General features: G+C 37.7%; 2 protein-coding genes across 6 annotated transcripts in view; one reads left to right on the forward strand and one right to left on the reverse strand.

Moving 5' to 3' along the window:
* The window catches only part of ECM2 (extracellular matrix protein 2), a 42,811-nt gene extending 32,992 nt beyond the window's left edge, over positions 1–9,819 (reverse strand). For all 4 annotated transcript variants that reach the window (XM_021674251.2, XM_064361568.1, XM_064361566.1 and 1 more), the window contains exon 1: positions 9,674–9,819. The gene's annotated coding sequence lies outside the window, so the exon portion shown is untranslated. The remainder of the gene's footprint in view (positions 1–9,673) is intronic.
* The window catches only part of CENPP (centromere protein P), a 282,767-nt gene that overhangs the window by 201,932 nt on the left and 57,228 nt on the right, over positions 1–23,607 (forward strand). The window lies entirely within an intron of this gene.

Genomic DNA, 23,607 nt, shown 5'->3' on the forward strand with positions numbered 1-23,607 from the left:
CTATTTTTGACATTCTGCAAACTGTATATCACCTGGAGGCCAAGAAAATGAGCATGGTTTTATGCAGATCACCTTACCTGTATTGCCATAACATTCCTACTAGTTTGACAACTAGTAACCAGAGTGGTTCCATGAAGTAGAATGATTCTCTAGAATGCGACCATGATGTAACTTTTTTTTTTTTTTGAGACGGAGTTTCGCTCTTGTTACAGAATGCAATGGCGCGATCTCGGCTCACCGCAACCTCCGCCTCCTGGGTTCAGGCAATTCTCCTGCCTCAGCCTCCTGAGTAGCTGGGATTACAGGCACGTGCCACCATGCCCAGCTAATTTTTTGTATTTTTAGTAGAGAAGGGGTTTCACCATGTTGACCAGGATGGTCTTGATCTCTTGACCTCGTGATCCACCCGCCTCGGCCTCCCAAAGTGCTGGCATTACAGGTATGAGCCACCGCGCTCGGCCCTGACCATGATGTAACTTCACAGACTTTTGGAGAGTCTGTGAAGTCACATCATGGTCGCATCCTAGAGAACCATTCAGCCATTACACCAGTATTATGACAAAGCTTATCAGATCTGACTCCTAGCCAACATGGAGTAACAGGAACAGCATATACCTTCCCACCTGAAATAACTTAAAAATAGGACCATTTATAAGAAGCATTTTCCAAACATTAAACAAAGAACAGTCCAGGACAGTGATCCCTGAGGGAGATGCAAATCAAATGCCCGAAGAGACCTGTGATTGACCTGCTTACTCCCTAGAAGGAGTTTCCAGGCAGGGAGGGGAACCTAGGCAGAGTCCAGCAGTCTCCTTGAGTTGAAAAGACAGAGCTGGGAATCTGAAGACACCAAAGAGACTAGTGTTCTTAGGGCAGAGTACAGAGAGGTGAGAGCTAACCCAGAGAAACCCTTTCAGAGATGTGAAGTCTACTGAGTACTGGATAGCAAGTGTGTGTAAGTAAACTATTAATACTTCAGAATGGGAAAAGAACTAACCTAAAAAAACAAAGGAACAACAACAACAAAAATCTCTGGAATTTAAAAAAGACCAGGAAGAGTTTGTGTTCCACCAGTCAGACTGGAAGACCTTACAATTCACAGCACATCTGGTAGAGTACTCAGAAAAGCATTAGCTCAGTAGAGGAAAATAATTAGCCCTAGACTAAAGGCTTCTGTGATCCATTTAATAAAGTTTAAAAGCAAGCCTTTCTGGGAAAAAAAAAAAAAAAAACTGTGTACAATAACTTGACAGTGTCTCAGAGGACCCAACAAATGTTTTAGGATCCAATGTAAATTTACCAGGCACACAAAGAAACAGGAAATGTTGACCCATAATGAGAATAATCAATTTATTGAAACCGATTCAGAAATAACATTGCTGATATACTAATTAAGTAGGTCTTTAAAAATAATTATACCTATATTTCTATATGTTCAAGAAGTTAGAAGAAAGATTAACCATGTAATGTAGAAACATAGAAGATATTTTTTAAAAACCCAAATCAAACTTTTTTTTTTTTTTTTTTTGAGATGGAGTCTTGCTCTGTCGCCCAAGCTAAAGTACAGTGGCATGATCTCGGCTCACTGCAACCTCCCCCTTCCAGGTTCAAGCAATTCTCCTGCCTCAGCCTCCTGAGTAGCTGGGACTACAGGTGCTCACCACCACGCCCGACTAATGTTTTTGTATTTTAGTAGAGACGGAGTTTCACTGTGTTACCCAGGCTGTTTGTGAACTCCTGAGCTCAGGCAATTCGCCTGCCTTGGCCTCCCAAGGCATTGGGATTACAGGCGTGAGCCCCTACGCCCGGCCCAAAATCAGACTTTTAAAGTTGAAAACTGCAGTGTGAGAGAGAAAAAATACATGACAAGGGGTGAATAGCAGTTTAGACATTACCAAAAATAATTGGTGAACTTCTTTTCAAAAACTGCAAAAAAAAAAAAAAAAAAAAAGACAAATCCACAATTATCATCCAAAATTTCAACAATTATATCCCAAATACTCGTTTCAAAAATAGTAGATTACAAATTAAAATGAGACGCCTCTACATACATATTAAACGTCTAAAATCCAAAACACTGACAACACCCAGTACTGGTGAGTGTGGGGAGCAACTATAAGTCTCATTCAATATTGGTGGGAATGCAAAATTGTACAGCCACATTAGAAGACATTTTGGCAGTTTCTTATAAAACTAAGCATACTCTTGCCATACAAGCCAGCAATCATGCCCCTTGGTATTTACCCAAATGAGATGAAAATCTATGTCCACACAAAAACCTGCACAGAGATATGTATAGCAGCTTCATTCATAATTGCCAAAACTTAGAAGCAACAAAAATGTTCTTCAATAGGTGATTGGATAAACAAACTATGGTATATTCAGACAATGGAATATTATTCAGCACCAAAAAGAAACGAACAGTCAAGCCATGAAAAAACATGGAGAAACCTTAAATGCATATAACATATAACTAAATGAAAGAAGCCAACCTGAGATGACATATGTATGATTTCAACTCTATGACATTCTAGAAAGGGCAAAACTATGCAAACTATAAAAGAATAGTGGTTGCCAGGATTTGGGGTGGGGAGGGACGAACGGGTGGAACACAGAGGATTTTTAGGGCAGTGAAACTCTTCTGATACAGTACAGTTAGCCCTTTATATCACAGGTTATGCATCTGTGGATTCGACCAACTGTGAGTGAAAAATGTAGTTAGGCCTATGTTGCATTTGTGCTGAACATATTCAGACTTTTTTTCTTGTCATTGTTCCCTAAATAATAGAGTATAACAACTATTAGGCCGGGCGCGGTGGCTCAAGCCTGTAATCCCAGCACTTTGGGAGGCCGAGGCGGGTGGATCACGAGGTCGAGAGATCGAGACCATCCTGGTCAACATTGTGAAACCCCGTCTCTACTAATACAAAAAAAATTAGCTGGGCATGGTGGTGCGTGCCTGTAATCCCAGCTACTCAGGAGGCTGAGGCAGGAGAATTGCCTGAACCCAGGAGGCGGAGGTTGCGGTGAGCCGAGATCGCGCCATTGCACTCCAGCCTGGGTAACAAGAGCGAGACTCCGTCTCAAAAAAAAAAAAAAAAAAAAAAAAAATAGAGTATAACAACTATTTACATACCCTTTACAATGTATTAGGTGTAAGTAAGATAGAGATGCTTAAAGTATACAGGAGGATATGTGTGTATTATATGCAAATACTACATCATTTTATATAAGGGACTTCAGCAGCCTCAGATTTTGGTATCCTCGAGGGGTCCTGGAACCAGTCCCCCAAGAATACCAAGGGATGACAGTACTATAAAGGTGGGCATATATCATTAAAAATTTGTCAAAACCCAGTAATACAGAGTAACAAGAGTGAATCCTAATGTGAACTATGGACCTTGGGTGATAATGATATGTCAGCATACATTTATCCATGGTGTGAGATTTTGATGAGGGGGAAGCATATATGAGAACTCTGCACTTTCTATTCAGTTTGCTATGAATCTAAAACTGCTCTGAAAAAAAGTCTGTTAAAAAAATTAGTAGTCATTTTATGCCAAGAAAAAGTAATTAATATTTCTTAATTAGTAGAAAGAATATCAATAAGGATTTTAAAGACTTTAATACTATCAACCTGTTTGTCCTAATTGTCCTAATAATTTGCCTTGTTTGTCCTAATGATTGTATGTATGTACAAATTTAGAGTCGTTATATCTTTCTTGTGCATGTATCATTAGGTAGATACTTTCAGTGTCTCTGGGAGTACTTTAGCCATAAGATCTAGTTTGTCTAATATTAACGTAGTTGCTTTTTTTTTTTTTTCTGACTTTTTAGATTCAGGAGGGTTGTATGCAGGTTTGTTACCTGAGTATATTGTGTGATGCTGGAGTTTGGGGTATGAATGATCCCATCACCCAGGTACTGAGCATAGTACCCAACACTTAATTTTTTAACCCTTATTCCTCTCCCTGCCTTCCTCTCATGCCTATTGTTGCCATCTTTATGTCTATGAGTACCCAATGTTTAGCTCTTACTTATAAGTGAGAACACGTGATCCTTGGTTTTCTGCTCCTTCATGTAGTTGCTTTCTTTTGCTTAATGTTCTTTTGGTAGATATATGTTTTGCTTTCAGCCTTTCTATATCTTTATATTTTCAGTATACTTTATATTAGTGGCATATCATAGAGTTTTTTAATGCATTTAACAGTTTTTGTCTTTTAATTGGAATATTTAGGCTGTTTATATTTAATGTAAAATTTAATATGTTTGAGTTTAAATCTACTTTCTATTTGCTTTTTATTTATCCTACCTGTTCTGTGTTCCTTTTTCTGTTTTCTTTCTTTTTAACTGGTTGCTTGGTTTTTATTATTTCATTAATAATTATATACTTTTTGCCATTCTCTTCTTTGTAGAGATTACCACATACATCCTTGATGTATCAAAGTCCTAATATAAATTAGTGCCTTTACCTCTTCCTGGATGATACAAGAACCAGGATGAACTTCAACTCCGTTTACCTTATCCCAGTATATATTCTGTTTCAGTCCCGTGTTTTAATTATATATATTTTTTTATTTTTTCAATAAATTATTTATTAAAATTGATTTAAAATCACATCTCCTTCTTGAATTTATATATATATATATATATTTAAACTCTCAAAAGATTATTATAATTTTGTCAAAATTCATTTAGATCAGACTTTTTCATCATCACTATTAATGTTTAGGACCAGATAATTCTGTTTTTTTATGGGGAGCTGCCATGTATATTATAGGCTATTTATCAGAAATCTGTGACCTCTACTCACTAGATGTCATTAGTACCTTCCTCCTAGTTGTGACAACCAAAAATGTTTCCAGGAATTACCAAATGTAATTCCCCTCAGTCGAGAACCACTTGTTTAGATTTATCTAAATAGTTATCATTTTTGTTTCCTTCATTCCTATATCTCCATTCTTTTATCAGGATTATTTTCTTTTTGATTGAAGAACACCTTTTAATAATTCTTTTTGTGCAGGTGAGTTGATCATTTCTTTTTGTTTACCTGAAAATGTTTATATATTACTTTCAATCTGAAAGGATGTATTTGTTAGATATATATTCTGGGTTGACAAGTGTTTTCTTTTAGCATTTTAAAGATACAGTTTATTTTTTCCTTACACTCTCATTTGCTTCCTAGTTTCCAATATTTTATTGTTGCCTTCTTCCCACCTACTTTTCTTCTTATTTTATTTTATTTTATTTTTTTGACATGGAGTCTCACTCTGTGGCCCAGGCTGGAGTACAGTGGTGCCATCTCGCTCACTGCAACCTCCACCTCCCGGGTTCAAGTGATTCTCCTGCCTCAGGCTCCCAAGTAGCTGGGATTACAGGTGCCTGCCACACCTGGCTAATTTTGTATTTTTAGTAGAGACAGGGTTTCACCACGTTAGCCAGGCTGATTCAAACTCCTGACCTCAGGTGATCCGCCTGCCTCAGCCTTTTTTTTTTTTTTTTTTTTTTTTTTTTTTTTTGAGATGGGGTCTCACTATGTTGCCTAGGCTGGCCTTGAACTCCCTGGGCTAAAGTGATCCTCCTGGCTCAGCCTTTTGAGTGGCTGGGATTATAGGTGTGAACTACCATACCTGGCTTGAAGATACAATTTTTGCGTCGTCTTTGTTCCATTGTTTCTTTTGAGAAATCATCTCTCAATCTAATTTTTTCCCCTTTAAAAGTGTTTTTTTTCCTCGCTGTTTTTTTTTTTTTTTTTAAGACAGAGTCTTGCTCTGTCGCCAGGCGCTAGGCTGGAGTGCAATGGCACCATCTCAGCTCACTGCAATCTCTGCCTCCCGGGTTCAAGCAATTCTCCTGCCTCAGCCTCCCAAGTAGCTGGGACTACATGTGTGCGCCACCATGCCCAGCTAATTTTTGTATTTTTTTAGTAGAGACAGGGTTTCACCATGTTGGCCAGTATGGTCTCGATCTCTTGACCTTGTGATCCACCTGCCTTGGCCTCCCAAAGTGCTACTCGCTGTTTTTAAGATGTTTTCATTGTCTTTGGTTTTCAGCTGTTTCACTCTGTGTACAAAGATGTAATTTTCTTGTTTTTATCCTGTTTGGGATTCATGGCACTTCTTGAATTTCTGACCTGATGTCGTTTGTCCCACTTGGAAACTTCTCAGCCCTTAACTATACAAATAGTGCATTCTCTTCCCTTTTTTCATTCTTTGTATAACTACAGATACTTGCATATTAGCTTTCTCATTTTGTCTTTAATGTCACTTTCCCCTCATTTGTGTTTTTTGTTCTTCTATCACTTCTATGATTCATCCTGGTTATTCTCTGAACTGATCTTCCAGTTCATTAATACTCTCTTCACCTGTGCTTTATCTGCTATTAAACTTATCCATTGACTTCCTTGTTCTTTTATTGTATTTTTTTAGTTTTCAAGTTTTCAGTATGTTCTGTTTCCAATTCCTTGTTGAAAATTTTAATCTCATCTTTTATATTTTTGAACATATTAAAAATATTTGTTTTAAAGTCTGTGTCTGAAGACTAGGTTTTCTGGATCCTCTATGTGTCTATTTCTGTTGTCGGTTATTTCTTTAGGTTTTTAGCCATATTTTGTCCCTTCATATACCTGATGACCTTTGATGGAGTGCCAGATATTGCATATGAAAATACTTGTGGATTTGCATCTGTTTCACACATAAAGTTAAGGACATTATGAATCAAATATTGAGTGACTTGAGGCTGGACTTCATCATATCCAGTTAATAATTATGCTGTGGGTCCAACCCAAAGCCTGCTGACTTTACCCACTTCACGTTTCCTCACCACCCCCCACTTCTTGCTTGGCTCCATTTTTTTGTTTCTCTCTGTGCTCTTGAGACTATTTTAAAGCTCTGCTAATCTTCTCAACCACCTCTCCTGGAACCCAGATGTTTCTAGAAGAAAAACTGTTCTAAACCTCTCTGGGTTGGCCCTGTTGTTTTTCTTACCTTTTCTATTTATTCTCAGCAGGTCTAATGATCTAACTTGCCTTGTCTGCCATTATCAGGAGAAGCTCCCTCAGATTCCTTTTATTTCTTGAATAAATATATCCTCCTTTTCTCATAGAATGTTGTAAGTTGTAGTTTTGTGCTCTTAATAAAGATCTGAAAATACCATTGTTTAATTAGAAACAGAATTATGGTTTCAAAATCATTCTAATCATTTTTCTTTAATACTTCACAGGTCCATTATTTTCTTATATTTAGTGTTGCTGATGAGAAATTTGACTTGAATCTGATTCTTATCCCCTTGTAAGAAATCTTTTTTTCCTATAGAAATTTTTTTCAAATTTTCAACATATCTTTGATACTCAGAAGTTTTACCTCAGTAAAGAATGTACCTTGGTATAGGTTGTTATTGTTTAATGTATCCTTTTGGGGATTTTTTGGGGGGATTTTTTTTTTTTTTTTTGAGACAGGGCTTCACTCTTATTGCCCAAGTGGGAATGCAATGGCACGATCTTGGCTCACTGCAACCTCTGCCTCCTGGGTTCAAGCGATTCTCCTGTGTAAGCCTCCCAAGTAGCTGGAGTTATGGGTGCCCACCATCACACCTGGCTAATTTTTGTATTTTTAGTAGAGACAGGGTTTCACCGTGTTGACCAGGCTGGTCTTGCACTCCTGACCTCAAGTGATCCACCCACTTTGGCCTCCCAAAGTGCTGGGATTACAGGTGTGAGCCATCACTCCTGGCCACCAGGATCTTTTAAACTAAAAACTTCTTTTTTCCTATACAAGCTCTCTTTATTCTGTTTTCTTTCATGACTGTTCAAATATACATTTTCCCTCTTTAAATTCATTCCTATCTTTCCTTTGTCTGTGAAAGACTCCTCAAAGTGTCTGTCCTTCCAGGAGCTTCCCTTTTTATTTCCCAGCGTAGCTGTATATTCGTGTATTTATTTGTTTGTAATATAACTTATATTATTTCAAGGGATTTAGTGAGAAGGGGAGAGGGTACAATGTCTGCTCAGTTTGCCCTTTTGAATTTCAGTAGTTCTTTTTATAACTTCATCTGCCAGAATCATCTTCCTCTAGTCAGATTTCACTTAGTTCATAGTCTGACTTGCCACATCACCTTTGTTCAACAAATAGCAGTCTCCAAAGTATCTTCATGTCAGCATACAAACCTTTCTTCAGTATATATATATATATATATATATATATATATATATACACATACATACATACACACACATACATACACACACACACACACACAGATTAATTGCTGCAGTCATTTGAAAACCATTACTATAGGTCATTGAAATGAAACTATATTTGAATAATCTTTTGCAATCTTTAGTTTTAGAAAAAATAACATGCAGCATGTAAAGAGGGAGCAAATCCATTAGCTGATTGGCACCTGAAATCATAAAAGTCAATTCAGAGAGCAAAGTAGTATGTTGAAAGGGAATAACAATAACAGCAGGGGAAAGCATTATGAAAACCTGAACTGAGAGACAAGGTGAAACTAGACTTTGCTGAGTGGCAGGGCAAGTGGGCTCCAATGGATATCGTAAGTCCTGTGCGGTGCATGAAATGTATACATTGAAATTTTATTGCTATAATAATCCTATGTGCAGACCCTCCATCCTGCTGTGAGGAGTCAGGGCCTAGACCTCAGGGCTCTAGACTTAAACTCGCATGAGGGTTAGACATCCTGCTCTCCTGGGGCCTCCTGTAAGCACTCACTTATGGGGCATTGCCTGATTGAGTGCTTAGGAGTGTATGTGCCAGCTGTGGCTAGGCTGAGCATACCCCTCTCTCCCAGTACCCTCATGCTAGAAACCACTTCTCTTTCTTTTTTCTCCCCAGATTCACTCACTTTTACTTACCTAGAAATCTAAACAGATATGTACAGAAATAAATTTACAGAGATATTTTAATTTTGACAAGATCAGTATTTGAACAGTCTCACTACAGTGTTTAAAATGGTCTCTCAATTACTAATTTTACTATTAATACTTAGGCCTTCGTTATTTTTATTGATTTACAGAATTTTGCTTTGCACTTAATATTTGCTTTCATAAACAACTTCATAATTGAGTGTATGTCTTCCTAGAGGTAAATTTTCTGGGATTCCAATCATAGTATCATTTTTATCAAGTAATTCTTTTTTCCTTCTAGCACTTATTGTGTTTATCCCAACATTAAATATTATTTATAAACCTTGATTAACTTATTTTTCTTCCTTTAAAATTTTTCAACAGTTGTCTTAAGTAAACTTTAAAAATATTAATTTAGAATTTTAAACATCTACATGAAGCCATGAGATGTGTATTATCTCTTTTCACTTCATTCAACAGGTTTAAAATGAAAAATATTTTGAATTATTTATGCTCTTTTAGGACATAAAAATTAACAATGAAATTTTCAAACCAATTTATACTTCTGTTGAACACATAATTCCACCTAAACATATAAAAATAATGTAATGCTAAGTCTACAAAGTTTGAAATACTTGGGAAGTACATCCTGAAAAAAAACAAACAGAATAATGCATACTTTGAACTTTAAAAATCTATTAGTAACGAGCTAATTTACTCAAGAGTTAAACGTATTTGCAAAATAAAATACCCAAATATTAAAACCATTCCACATGCTAAGTAGAAACTTGAAATTTAAAACTTTTTTACCTGGAAATCTAAACTAAGTAGGCTTTGCTTGGTGTCATTTAAGTCTCCAGCTGAAAATGAAACAAAATCAGAGCTTTCTTTAAAACAAAGAAAGGACAGAAGGGAATGGTGAAAAACATTTGCTGACTTCTTAGTAAAATCTAAAATAACTGCCTCCCTTGGGGATAAATGCCTTTCAGTTCTTTGTGTAGAAAATCAGCCAAGAAAGTAACCAGGGAAAATGGTTACCAAGGGAAATATTTTTTTTTAATCATAAGAAAAGTGGAAAACAGCAGTGGGTGTGGGGGAAGAGCATTTTGTTTGTAGACTGAAAAAGCAGAGTTGGAAGCATAAAACTGAGCTTGATTAAGAAATCTGTGGTTTTCATAGGCTATTTGCATTAAAAATGTTAACAAGTTTATACTAGCCAGCATGATGTCACTTGAGCTTTATCAGACTATAGGGATGATATCCTTGTCGGCTAGAGGCTGTATATATCTGTATGAAGTCTCTTTTAAATTGGGTTAATAATATTTAACTTTCTCATCTGCCCACCCACCTTGATCTCACACACAATATTAACAAAACAACAAAAAAATAGTTATGTATTAATGTCAGTGGAAATTATGTAACTTCCTACCATGAAATAATGAAAATGTGAAAGGGAGCTGTGTGGCTCCTAATTACCTATTACTCTGGCAAATTAGTTATGTACTTTGGCCTCAGTTTCTTCATCTGCAAATGAGAAGTTAGAGAGAGATCAGGATTCCAAGCACAACCCTGCTGCTTATGAGGGATCTTGAGTAAGTTACTTCATATTTCTGATTAAAGTTTACTCTTCTGTTAAACTAGAGTGATACCTTTCAAAATTTTCTGAAAATAAAAGTAATAACATATATGAAGGACCTAACTCAATGCGTTTCCTAGACTAGGTAATTTTGGAACTATTTTTCAAATTCTTTTTTTTTTTGAAACAAAATTTTTGCTCTGTTTCCCAGGCTGGAGTGCAATAGGGCGATCTTGGCTCACTCTGTCTCTTCGTTTCAAGTGATTCTCCTGCTTCAGCCTCCCAACTAGCTGGGATTAGAGGGGCCCACCACCACGCCAGACTAATTTTTGTATTTTTTTTTCTTTTTAGTAGAGATGAGATTTCACCATGTTGGCCAGGCTGATCTCAAACTCTTCACTTCAGGGGATCCACCCACCTCGGCCTCCCAAAGCACTGGGATTACAGGTGTGAGCCACCACACTCAGCCTTAAATTCTTATAGCCTTATTTCAGGGGTCTAAATTATTTGGCAAACAGGAGCTAAATATTTGTTTAAATGACCTGGCTAGATTGAATCAGGATTTTGTAAAATGACCTAGATAGACTGAATCAAGATAAGGGACTAAATATATGAGCCACTCAACTTCCTAAAAATAAAGGAAACGATAGTTATTTAAAAAAATGTAAAACTGGCTGGGCACAGTGGCTTACATCAGAAATCCCAGCATTTGGGATGCCAAGACAGGTGGATCACCTGAGGTCAGGAATTCAAGACCAGCCTGGCCAACATGGCCATCTCTACTAAAAATACAAAAATTAGCCAGTCATAGTGGTGCATGCCTATAGTCCCAGTTTGTCAGGAGGCTGAGGTAGGAGAATCACTTCAACCCAGGAGTTGGAGATTGCAGTGAGCCGAGATCACACCATTGCACTCCAGCCTGGGCAACAGAGCAAGACCTTGTCTCCAAATAAAAAAGTTGGGGGAGAAAAGAAGAGAAGATTCAAGGAATTTCAGAGAAACAAAGAGCCAAGAGACAAGGGATTTATTAAGTTTGTAAACAAAAACTCATAAATGTGTGTGTTTGAAAAACCAAAAATAAAACACACCACATTCCACTAGGTGAAACTGTTACCCCCTTGGGCAGTCTTCTGGGTCTTGCACCCACTCTTCAGACAAATCACTGGCTCCTTCTGAAGGAAGACACCACAGCTGAAAACATGTGGGAGACAATAGCCTTGTGGGTGTTCCAGGTTTGGAAATCACAGATCCTGAGAACAATAAGTTTGGTTGGGAAAGCATGCAAAAGTAGTAGGGAAGATGACCCCGATCCTACCAATGTTTCCATGATTCTAAATATCTAATATTAGCAAAACACATTAGAACCTGTTTGTCCACTTGACCTAGAGTAGCTGGACAATGAGATGGGTGGAGCCATGGTAGAATCCAAACTAGCTGATAATGTAACCCAGTTACAAGCACAAACTTGACAAGCTCCACCCATATGTTCAGAGCTTTTAGTCAATGTTTTCATACCATTTTCTTTTTTTTTCTGAGACAGAGTCTTATTCTGTCACCCATGCTGGAGTGCAGTGGCTCAATCTCAGCTCACTGCAACCTCCACCTCCCCGAGTTCAAATGATTCTTGTGCTTCAGTCTCCCGAGTAGCTGGGATTATAAGCATGCACCACCACACCCAGCTAATTTTTGTATTGTTACCAGAGATGGGGTTTCACCATGTTGACCAGGCTAGTCTCGAATTCCTGACCTCAGGCGATCTGCCCACTTCAGCCTCCCAAAGTGCTGGGATTACAGGCGTGAGCCTCTGTACCCAGCTAAATCGCATATTCTTAATTTTGAGCAAATAGCTCAGGATCACCAAACATATGGGAAGATTCTAACATTAAAATTAGAAAACCCTCCCCTCCAAAATACATATGCACATCAGAAAAGAAAAGAACTTTAGAGAATAAAAACTTGATAACAAGCACGAGAAACTCACCAATCATATTAAGAAATAAAATTAAAGAAGTCTTCTAAAAAATAAGGCTGAAAGGCAAAAAGGTAGATGGAAAACAGAACAGAAAAAGGACCGGACAAGTAAGTTCAGTATCTAGTTAGGAGTTCTAGAAAAAAAAGACAGAAATTGATGTAAATCAATGAAGAAACAATTCAATAAAATGTCCCAGAATTGAAGGACATGGATTTTCAATATGAAAGGGCCCAGTTCAGCATAATATATGAAATTAGACTGATATCAAGGCACTTAATTTGGAAAAGTAAGAATACTGGGGACAAAGAGAAGATCCTGTATACTTGCAGAGACAAAAATAAATCAGAGGATCTGGATTAAAATGACTTGAGACTGTTGATAGGAAATGTAAAAACAAGAAGATAATGGATAAATGTCTCTAAAATCCTGAAAGAAATTAATTTTTCTCAAAGGATCATTACAAATAAGAAAAAAATGAGTACACCAATGGGCAAATACCATTAAAGAGTCAGTGTAGAGAAGAGGAAATGTCAGTGGTCGATAAACAGAAGAATAATTTCTCAACCTCAGTAATAGTCAAGAAAAGTAAATCAAAACAGGAAGATTATTTTTTCATTATCATAGTGAAATGTTAATGACAAAACTTTGGGGGTAGAAAAATTACCCAAATAATAATGTCAGTGCTCAGTCAAGCTTGAAGACCACTACTAATCAAAAATCATGGCCTGATTTGAAATACATACACTGGTTTTGTGGGGGGATAGTGTTGATGATATGCTGTGTTGGCCAGTGTGTAGGGAAAACAGAAGCTCTCCTATTCCTGAGGACAGCTGAACAGTAGCTATACTGTCTATCCTCGCATTTCACTTCGAGGAACCCATCGTAGAAACACCTCTTTCTGTACAAAAGTATGCCTTCAAGGAAGTACTCTGAAGAATTGTAACCATAGATTAAGAAAAAAGTGTTAACCCAGTTGTGTATTGATAGACTACAATGCAGACTTACCATAAAGCTATTTGGAGAAACAGAAGTAACTCCATTAATACCACTCGGCATAGTTGTCCACACTACACCAGGAATAAAGAGATTTTCAAAACTACATGTATTATGATATTACCTTCTTTTGAGGTATGTAATTTAGCATTTTACTACAGAACAAATTGGAAGGAATAAACAACAAAATATTAACAATAATTATGGGGAGACTTTTACTATGTACTTTTATATTTTTATAGTGTTTTGAGCTTTATATAATCACATCAGAAAAGAATAACTTTTAAAAAGAATACAAACAATCAAAAAAAGAAGTAACTCTTAAAGTAACAACATTGAGGAATACCAGTAATTACCATAATGAAATTGACATGGTTGCAGAAAACCAAATTTTATAATTTCTGAGGTTCCTGCTCTAAAATTTTGTGGTTTAATGGACTGTTACATGAGTCCTTTTGCAGAAACTATTTTAACCACACTAATACATGGAAAATGCTGGTATTATGGTTTCTCCTACCCCCTTTATTACTGCAGACATGAGTATGTCCTGAAACTTGGCTCTGACAACACTCTGCAGGAATGTGGTACTGGTCACCAAACAACGTGAGTAGAGTGAGCATTACCCATGCCACAGGTCGTCTGCCTATGAAGATTTAGACTCTAGTACATTTCTTTCAGGTGACATTTGTTTTAAATAAAGTCACCTTTTCAGTATTTTCCCTGATGGTCTAGAGTACCAATAAATTGCTTTTTCTTTTAAGGATGCAATTGCTTACCATATGACAACTTTGTAGATACTAATACCCAAATAAAGCTAAATTTTGGAAATTTTAAGTAGGGCTATACTCAGAAATTAGTCTTACCTTGCTTCAGTTCATTCCAGGACTGACTCTGTCTTTCTTGGCCCATAATTCAAATGCCTTTTAAACTAGCTCACATTAAAGTGTGACAGTTGCTTCATTTACTTTAGCTGAAGTCATTTTCCCCATGGAATATTTACATTTAAGTGGAATAATGATGTATAAATATGCCACAACTCATTCAGTCATTCCCCTATTGATGTACATTTGGTTCCCCTTTCCCCCCTCAAATAGAATGGGCTTTTTGAGTTTGGGTACACATTTCCAGGTTGCTTTCCAAAAAGATTGTAGTAAGTAATGTATACTCTCACCAGAAATATATAAAATGCCCATTTCCACTTTATTTTCAAAATAGTTTCCACATTTTTGAATGAGTAATACATGTAAGTGGCATAAATTTTTAAAGTACATGGTTAAAATTTCAGTTTTTTATATCCAATACTGATAGATTGGTACCAACCTTCCCATTGAAGTAATTAAGAAATGAGATCTTGGGAGGCCAAGGCAAGCGGATCACCTGAGGTCGGGAGTTTGAGACCAGCCTGACCAACATGGAGAAACCCCGTCTCTACTAAAAATACAAAACTAACCAGGCGTGGTGGCGCATGCCTGTAATTCCAGCTACTCGGGAAGGTGAGGCAGGAGAATCACTTGAACCCTATAGGCGGAGGTCGTGGTGAGCTGAGATCGTACCATTACACTCCAGCCTGGGCAACAAGAGTGAAACTCGGTCTCAAAAAAAAGGAAAAAAAAAAAAAAAGAAATGAGATCACATATAAAAACATCTTAAAATCATTAATGAAGTGAGAAGATACTGAGGAATCACTGGGCCTAGATCCGGAGATAACTGTGAGCAGCCTTTTGCCCTGCAAGTCTTTGCTAAAAATATTAAAGAGCAAAAATATCAATAAATAAAAAACATATATGAAGGAGAAAAGATCGCGAAAGCCAAAAGTTGGGGATTTTTTCTTTCTTTTTTTTTTTTAAGAAATGGAGTTTTGCTCTTCTTGCCCAGGCTGGAGTGCAATGGCACGATCTTGGTTCACCACAACCTCCACCTCCTGGGTTTAAGCAATTCTCCTGCCTCAGCCTCCCTAGTAGCTGGGATTACAGGCATGCCACCATGCCCGGATAATTTTGTATTTTTAGTAGAGAGTTTCTCCATGTTGGTCAGGCTGGTCTCGAACTCCCAACCTCAGTTGATCCGCTTGCCCCCGCCTCCCAAAGTGGTGAGATTACAGGCATGAACCACTGCACCCAGCCAGATTTTTTCTTTTTTAAAAAATTTATTGGCTAGGAGCAGTGGCACACGCCTGTAATCTCAGCACTTTGGGAGGCCAAGGTGCACTCCTGAGGTCAGGAATTCAAGACCAGCCTGGCCAACATGGTGAAACCCCCATCTCTACTAAAAATACAAAAATTAGCCAGGCGTGGTGGCAGGTGCCTATAGTCCCAGCTACTCAGGAGGCTGAGGCAGGAAAGTCGCTTGAACCCAGGAGGTGGAGGTTGCAGTGAGCCAAGATTGTGCCACTGCACTCCAGCCTGGGTGACAGAGCAAGACTCCATCTTAAGAAAAAAACTATTATGTTAAATACTTACCATTTATTCCTCCTGTCTAAAACATTGTACCCTTTGACTAATATCTCCCCATTCCCCCAGTCACTAGCCTCTGGTAACCACTATTCTACTCTGTCTCTATGAGTTAGATTTTTTTTTTTTTTTTTTTTTTTTTTTAAGACAAGAGTCTCACTCTGTCACCCAGGCTGCAGTACAATGGGGCCATCTTGGCTCAGTGCAACCTCTGCCTCCCAGGTTCAAGGAATTCTCCTGCCTCAGCCTCCTGAGTAGCTGGGATTACAGGTGCCGGCCACTATGCCTGGCTAATTTGAGTCAGATATTTTTAAGATTCCATATATAAGTGAGATCATGCAGTATTTGTCTTTCTGTGCCTGGCTTATTTCACTTAACTTAATATCCTTCAGGTTCATCCATGTTGTCAGAAATAACAGAATTTGCTTCCTTTTATATATACATTTTCTTTATTCATTTGCTGATGGACACTTAGGTTGATTCCATATCCTGGCTCTTGTGAATAATGCTGCAGTAAACATGAGAGTTCAGTTGTCTCTTCAGCATAGTGATTTTATTTCCTTTTTTTTTTGAAATGGAGTCTTGCTCCGTTGTTCAGGCTGGAGTGCAGTGGCACAATCTTCGCTCACTGCAAACTCTGCCTCCTGGGTTCAAGCGATTCTCCTGCCTCAGCCTCCCAAGTAGCTGGGATTACAGGCACCCACCGCACCTGGCTAATTTTTGTATTTTTAGTAGAGACTGGGTTTCACCATCTTGGCCAGACTGGTCTCAAACTCCTGACCTGGTAATCCACCCACCTTGCCTCCCAAAGTGCTGGGATTACAGGTGTGAGCCACCGCACCCAGGCTGTGATTTTATTTCCTTTGGGATTAGTGGAATTACTAGATCATCTGGTAGTCCTATTTTTTTAATTCTTGAGAAACCTCCATACAGTTTTCTATAATATCTGTACTATTTACATTCTCACCAACAGTGTACACAGGTTCTCTTCTCCACATCCTCACTAACACCTATTATTTTTTGTCTTTTTGAAAATACTCATTTTAACAGTTATAAGGTGATATCTTATTGTGGTTTTCATTTTTATTTTCCTGAAGATTAGTTATATCGAGCATTTTTTCATATACATCTCCCTTTCAGAAAGGAAGATGTATTCTCAGGTCTTTTGCCAATTTTTTGATTAGGTTATTTGTTTCATTGCTATTGAGTTGAGTTCCTTATGTATTTTGGATATTATCTCCTTATCAGATATATAGTTTGCAAATATTTTCTCCCATTTTATAGGTTGTCCCTTAACTCTGTTGATTGTTTCCTTTGTTGTGTAGATGTTTCTTAATTTGATGTAATCCCATTTGTCTATTTTTAAATGCTTTTGTTAGCTGTGCTTTTGGGATTATATTCAAAAAATAATTGCCTAATCCAATACCATGGAGCATTTCCCCTATATTTTCTTCTAGCAGTTTCATTATTTGTAGATCTTATATTTAATTCATCAATCTATTTTGAGTTTATTTTTGTTTATGGTATGAGATAAGGATCTAGCTTCATTCTTTTACATGTGCATATCCAGTTTTCTCAGCACCATTTATTAAAGAAACTGTTCTTTCCCCATTGTGTCTCTTAGCAGCTTTGTCAAAAACCAATTCGCAGTAAATGCATGGTTTTATTTCTTGGCTGTCTATTCTGTTCCATTGGTGTCTGTTTTTACGCTAGTACTATGCTGTTTTGGTTACTATAGCTTTGTAGTATCTTTTGATGTCAGGTGGTTATAATGCCTCCAACTTTGTTTTGTTTGATCAAGATGGCATTGGTGCTGGCACAGTTGCTCACACCTGTAATCCAGGCACTTTGGGAGGCCAAAGCAGGTCAATCACTTGAGGTCAGGAGTTCAAAGTCAGCTAGGCCAACATGGTGAAACCCCATCTTTATAAAAAAAATGCAAAAATTAACTGGGTGTGATGGCACACACCTTTAGTCTCAGCCTTGGGAGGTGAGGTGGGAGGATCACTTGAACCTGGGAGGTGGAGGTTGCAGTGAGCCAAGATCTCACCACTGCACCCCAGCCTGGGTGACAAGTGAAACCCTGTCTCAGAAAAAAAAAGAAAAACAAACAAACACAGAGTAAGCAAACAGAGCAACAATAAAAAAGCAAAAATAACATAACTTGATCAAGACAGTTGAAGGTGAGCAAAAAAAGAAAAAGAAAAAAAAAGATTGCATTGGCTATTCAGGGTCTTTTGTGACTCCTTATGAATTTTATGATTGTTTTTCTGTTTCTGTTAAGAATGTCATTAAAAAAAAAGTCATTGAAATTTTGATAGGAATTACAAAAAATCTGTAGAATGCTTTGGGTAGAATAGTCATTCTAACAATATTAATGCTTCTTATACATGAACAAGGTATATATTTTTATTTACTTATGTCTTCAGTTTCTTTCATCAGTGATTTATATAACTTTCAGTATAGAGATCTTTCGCCTCCTTGGTAATGTTTATTCCTAAATATTTTATTATTATGTACCTATTATAAATTTTCTTGATTTTTATTTAGCATATAGAAAAGCTACAGATTTTTGTATGTTGATTTTGTATCTTGCAAACTTGAATTTGTTTACCAGTTCTAACAGTTTTTTGGTGGAGTCTTTAAAATTTTCTCTATATAAGATGATGTCATCTGCAAACAGAAAAAATTTAACTTTATCCCTTCCATTTTGGGTATTTTTTCTTTCTTTCTCCTACCTAATTGCTCTGGCTAGAACTTCCACTTTTATGTTGAACAGAAGTTGTGTGAGTCAGCATTGTTGTCTTATTCCTCATCTTAGATGAAAAGCTGAAAGCTTTTCCTCATTAAGGATGACGTTCGGCCGGGCGCGGTGGCTCACGCCTGTAATCCCAGCACTTTGGGAGGCCGAGGCGGGTGGATCACGAGGTCAAGAGATCGAGACCATCCTGGTCAACATGGTGAAACCCCGTCTCACTAAAAATACAAAAAATTAGCTGGCCTTGGTGGCGCGTGCCTGTAATCCCAGCTACTCAGGAGGCTGAGGCAGGAAGAATTGCCCTGAACCCAGGAGGCGGAGGTTGCGGTGAGCCGAGATCGCGCCATTGCACTCCAGCCTGGGTAACAAGAGCAAAACTCCGTCTCAAAAAAAAAAAAAAAAGGATGACGTTAACTGTGAGCTTGTCATAAATGACTTTTATTAGGCTGGGCACAGTGGCTGACACCTGTAATCCCTGAACTTTGAGAGGCTGAGGCAGGTGGATCACTTGAGGTCAAGAGTTTGAGGCCAGTGGGGCTAACATGACAGAACCCCATCTCTGCTAAAAATATAAAAATTAGCTGGATGTGGTGGCACATGTCTGTAATCCCAGCTGTTTGGGAGGCTGAGGCACGAGAGTCGCTTGAACCTTGGAGACAGGTTGCAGTGAGCTGAGATCGAACCAAGATCATTGCCTGGGGAACAGAGTGAGACTTCGTCTCAAAAAAATGAATAAATGGCCTTTATTATGTAGAGGTACATTCTTTCTATAGCTAATTTGTTGAGGTTTTTTGTTTGTTTGTTTTAATCATGAAAGCCTGTTGAATTTTGTCAAATACATTTTCTACATTCCAAAGTTATTTTTTAAAATACAAAACTAATAAAAGCTGTAGCAAGACTGATGCAAGAAAAAAGGGAGGAAGTGTGGCTCACCAATGTGAGGACTAGAAAAATTGCTATCACTACAAATTCTTAAACCATTTAAAAGAAAGTAAGAACATATTATGAACAATTTTATGCCAGTAAATTGATATATTTAGATTACATGAATAATTTCTAGAAAAAAAAACACAACAAAATTGTCACAAGAAGAATCAGAAAATCTAAATTGTCTATAACTATTGAGGACATTGAATCCATAATTTCAAACCTTCCCACAAAAAATACCACAGTTCTCTGTATTCTTCACAAGTGAATTCTACCAGTTTTTTTAAGACCAGCATAACTAACTGCAAACTGATGGGGACATTACAAGAAAGGAGAATTTTGCAGGTCAGTCTCTCTAATGAACATAGATTTTAAAATGTGTAGATATTAGCAGACCAAATCCAGCAATTTATAAATAATATATCGTGACTAAACTGGATTTATTCAAGAACTAGCGGTTTAATTTACGGGTAAAAGTCAAAATACTTTGTGATCATCTTAACGTTGCCAAAAAAAAAAAGTTTGATAAAATTCAACATCTGTTAGTGTTTTAAAAAGAATAAAGAAAGAAAGCAACTGTTTACCATACTAGGAATAGAAGGGCATGTCTTTAGTCTGACAGATTATCTAAAAAAAACAACATACTTCAACTACTAGCTGTATCTCCAAGAGAAGATATGTGCACATGAAAACCTGAGCACAATTGTTCATAGCTATACTCTTCACAACAGCTAAAATTTAGAAACAACCTAAATGTTTATCAACTGATGAATGAATAAACAAAATGCTGCATATTCACACAAGGGAATATTATTTAGTAATAAAAAGGAATGTCATATTGACACATGCTGAATGTGTCACATGGATGAACCTCAAAAACATATGCAGTGAAAGAAGTCAGTCTCAAAAGACCACATATTGAATGATTTCATTCACATGAAATGTCCAAAATAGACAAATCCATAGAGAGAGAAAGTAAATTAGTGGTTGCCTGAAGTGAAGTGGGTAAGAGGATAGGGAATGACTGTTAATTGGTACAGGGTTTCTTTATGGAGTGACTAAAATGTTCTAAAAATAGCTAGTGGTGATGGCCCTAACTAGGAATATACTAAAAACCACTGAATTGCGTATTTTATAGTGCGCATTTTATGGTACGTAAATTGTATCTCGAGAAAGCTGTTATTTTTTAAATGGTGAAATATTGACAGTTTTCCCTTTCTGGGAACAAAACAGTGATGCCCACTGAAGGCCCTGGCTGGTGCGGGAAAGCAAGAAAAAGAGGAGAAACAGTTTTTCCTTCATTTCCTGATGGAAAAAAAGAAGTAAAGAAAGGGAAAACTGTTACTATTCCCAGATGATGTGGATGTGTATGTAAAAAATCTGAAAGAATTTTCAGATAAATTATTAAAATTATCTTTACAGTTTTCCAGACACACAATTAATATATAAAAATAAATAGTGTTTGGCATCCCAGAGGTCCAGAATGCTGCTGCATGTGTGTCACTAGGAGGGTTCACGGTTCTCCTTTGCTCCTATGTAATCCACCATGCCTATGGTTCTGCTTTGTGGGGTCTTTCACTGCTTTGGTATCATGAAAGCTCTCTTGCTGGTACTCTCTCTGCTCAATGGAGCTCTCCTTCAAAGAAGATCAGACAGTAAATTAATGTGAAAATTGATGCCTGTCAAATTCATTAGGATTAAGACAAAAACTATTATTTCAGCTCGGCAAAGGGAACCAAAGGATATCTGAAATGTGAGAGTCCTAGTTAGGGACCTGTCCACCCCATACTTGCCAGGATAAAGCATTTTATTACTGCATGTGATGACTGATGTTGGGCAAAACTTTTCCACAACACAAATGTAGTACAACAGCTATCAGATTGGAAATATATTTTAATAAAAACAAGTTATACTGCCTAAAATTTAAAAATAATTGTGTCTTTATACAGTAAGATAATGAAGTTAAGGAAAAGATGTTGTGTAAATATCAAGTGTATTTAAAATGTTTCAAGTAGTGAAGAATAAAAGTAACAGAAAATAAGCAAGATATCCTCAGAGAAAATCATAAAATTTTCAGAGAACTTAAAGCTTAAATATGGGAATTGGAAGATACCATACTCAGGGAGTAGAACATTCAGTGTTGCAGAGATAACATTTGTCCTTACACTGATCTTAGAGTTGGTGCAATTCACATCAAAATCCTAGCAGTTCACGTCTCTCTCTCTCTCTCTCTTTCTGTGTGTGTGTGTGTGTGTGTGTGTGTGTGTATGTGTGTGTGTGTTATGTAGAACTTGAGAAATGCTAAACTCTATAGGGAAATGTAAAGGCCAAAGAAAAGCCAAGGCATTCCTGAAGAAGAACAAGGTTATAGGACTTTCTGTCCCAAATATCAGCACTGATTATAATAAGCTACAGTAATTAAGGCTATTTGGTAGTGATAGAAGGATAAACAATAGACAGTGGCACAGAAAAAGCAAAAGACTCGTTCACATGTAGCTATTTGATTTGTGAGAGAATCACACTGCCACGTAGTTGGGGTAGGGGGGTGCCTTGTCTCACGTGGATGGTTTTAAGGAACTGTGGAGGGAGACAGGGAAGAGACCAAACAGACTACTCATAGGAAAACAGGTTATGGACTTGTTCTGTTGAGCTCCAGAGACCAGAACTAGAATCAAAGGACAGAAACTATAAGCAGGCTGATTTGGGCTTAATTAGGAAAAGAAAAAACTTTCTTATAATCAAAAGTGTCTAGCTGAGCTACTTGATGAGGTGCCAGGGCCACAGGACGAGAATGATTTGAGTAAAAACTCGATGAGGCTTGGTGCGGTGGCTCATGCCTGTAATCCCAGTAGTTTGAGAGGCCAAGGCAAGTGGATCACCTGAGATTAGGAATTCGAGACCAGCCTGGCCAATGTGGTGAAGCCCTGTCTCTACTAAAAATACAAAAAGTAGTTGGATGTGGTGGTATGTACCTATAATCCCAGCTATTCGGGGGGCTGAGGCAGGAGAATCTCTTGAACCCAGGAGGCAGAGGTTGCACTGAGCCGAGATCATGCCACTGCACTCCAGCCTGGACGACAGAGCTGACTCTGTCTGAAGACAAAAAAAACTAGGTGATATTCTATTGAGAATTTTGCCAAAAGAATTTCCCAGACACTGGACTAGATGATGTCATTTTATTGATAGGGTCTGTGCTTCCTAGATTCTGCCTCCCTAAAATAGTTTTGTTAGGCAATGGAGAACATAGATGTACATTCTGTCTCTGAGCACTTCTCTTACTCCCTGAGCAAAGTTTGTTGAGGAGCCAGGCTTAGTAATAATGGCCAATGTGGACAAAGGACAGTACAGTTAGAGGCTGGGTTCTGGGTCTGGTTCTTCCATCCATAGTTCCTCCAGGCCACTAGAGTCTGGAGCCTTCCCTTGAAGTCACAGGGGACTAAAACACTGAATCTCTGTACTCAGCATGATATCAGAGACAGGAGACATTGGTGGATTCCCCTGCGTATACTCTAGATGTGGAAACAAACTCATTTGAACAAATTGTATCATTGGGCTTGGTGTAGTGGTTCACGCCTATAATTGCAGCACTTTGGGAGGCTGAGGCCAGCAGATCATGAGGTCAGGAAATCTAGACCATCCTGGCTAACATGGTAAAACCCCATCTCTACTAAAAATACAAAAAATTAGCTGGGCATGGTGGCAGGTGCCTGTAGTCCCAGCTACTCAGGAGGCTGAGGCCGGAGAATCGCTTGAACCTGAGAGACGGTGGTTGCAGCAAGCTGAGATCGCACCACTGCACTCCAGCCAGCCTTGGTGACAGAACAAGTCTCCATGACCCCCCCCCCCAAAAAAAAATGGTGTCATTGGAGGATCCTGGGTACTGAAGTCTTGGTAAGAGGGAATAATGAAATCATTCCATTTCTTTTGTTTTTGAGAATTGAATGAACTATAAGATATGACATTTGATATAACAAGTTATCTTATTATATCAAATGACCTGTTATTTTTTATTTAGACTTTGTTTGATTTCCTGTCCTGCTGTAGTAATATTCAGTCCAGGAGGCTGGA

This window comes from Aotus nancymaae, unplaced genomic scaffold, assembly GCF_030222135.1.
Source record: "Aotus nancymaae isolate 86718 unplaced genomic scaffold, 86718_ANA_hifiasm-v0.15.2.pri h1tg000041l, whole genome shotgun sequence".
In the NCBI taxonomy this organism is placed as follows: domain Eukaryota; kingdom Metazoa; phylum Chordata; class Mammalia; order Primates; family Aotidae; genus Aotus; species Aotus nancymaae.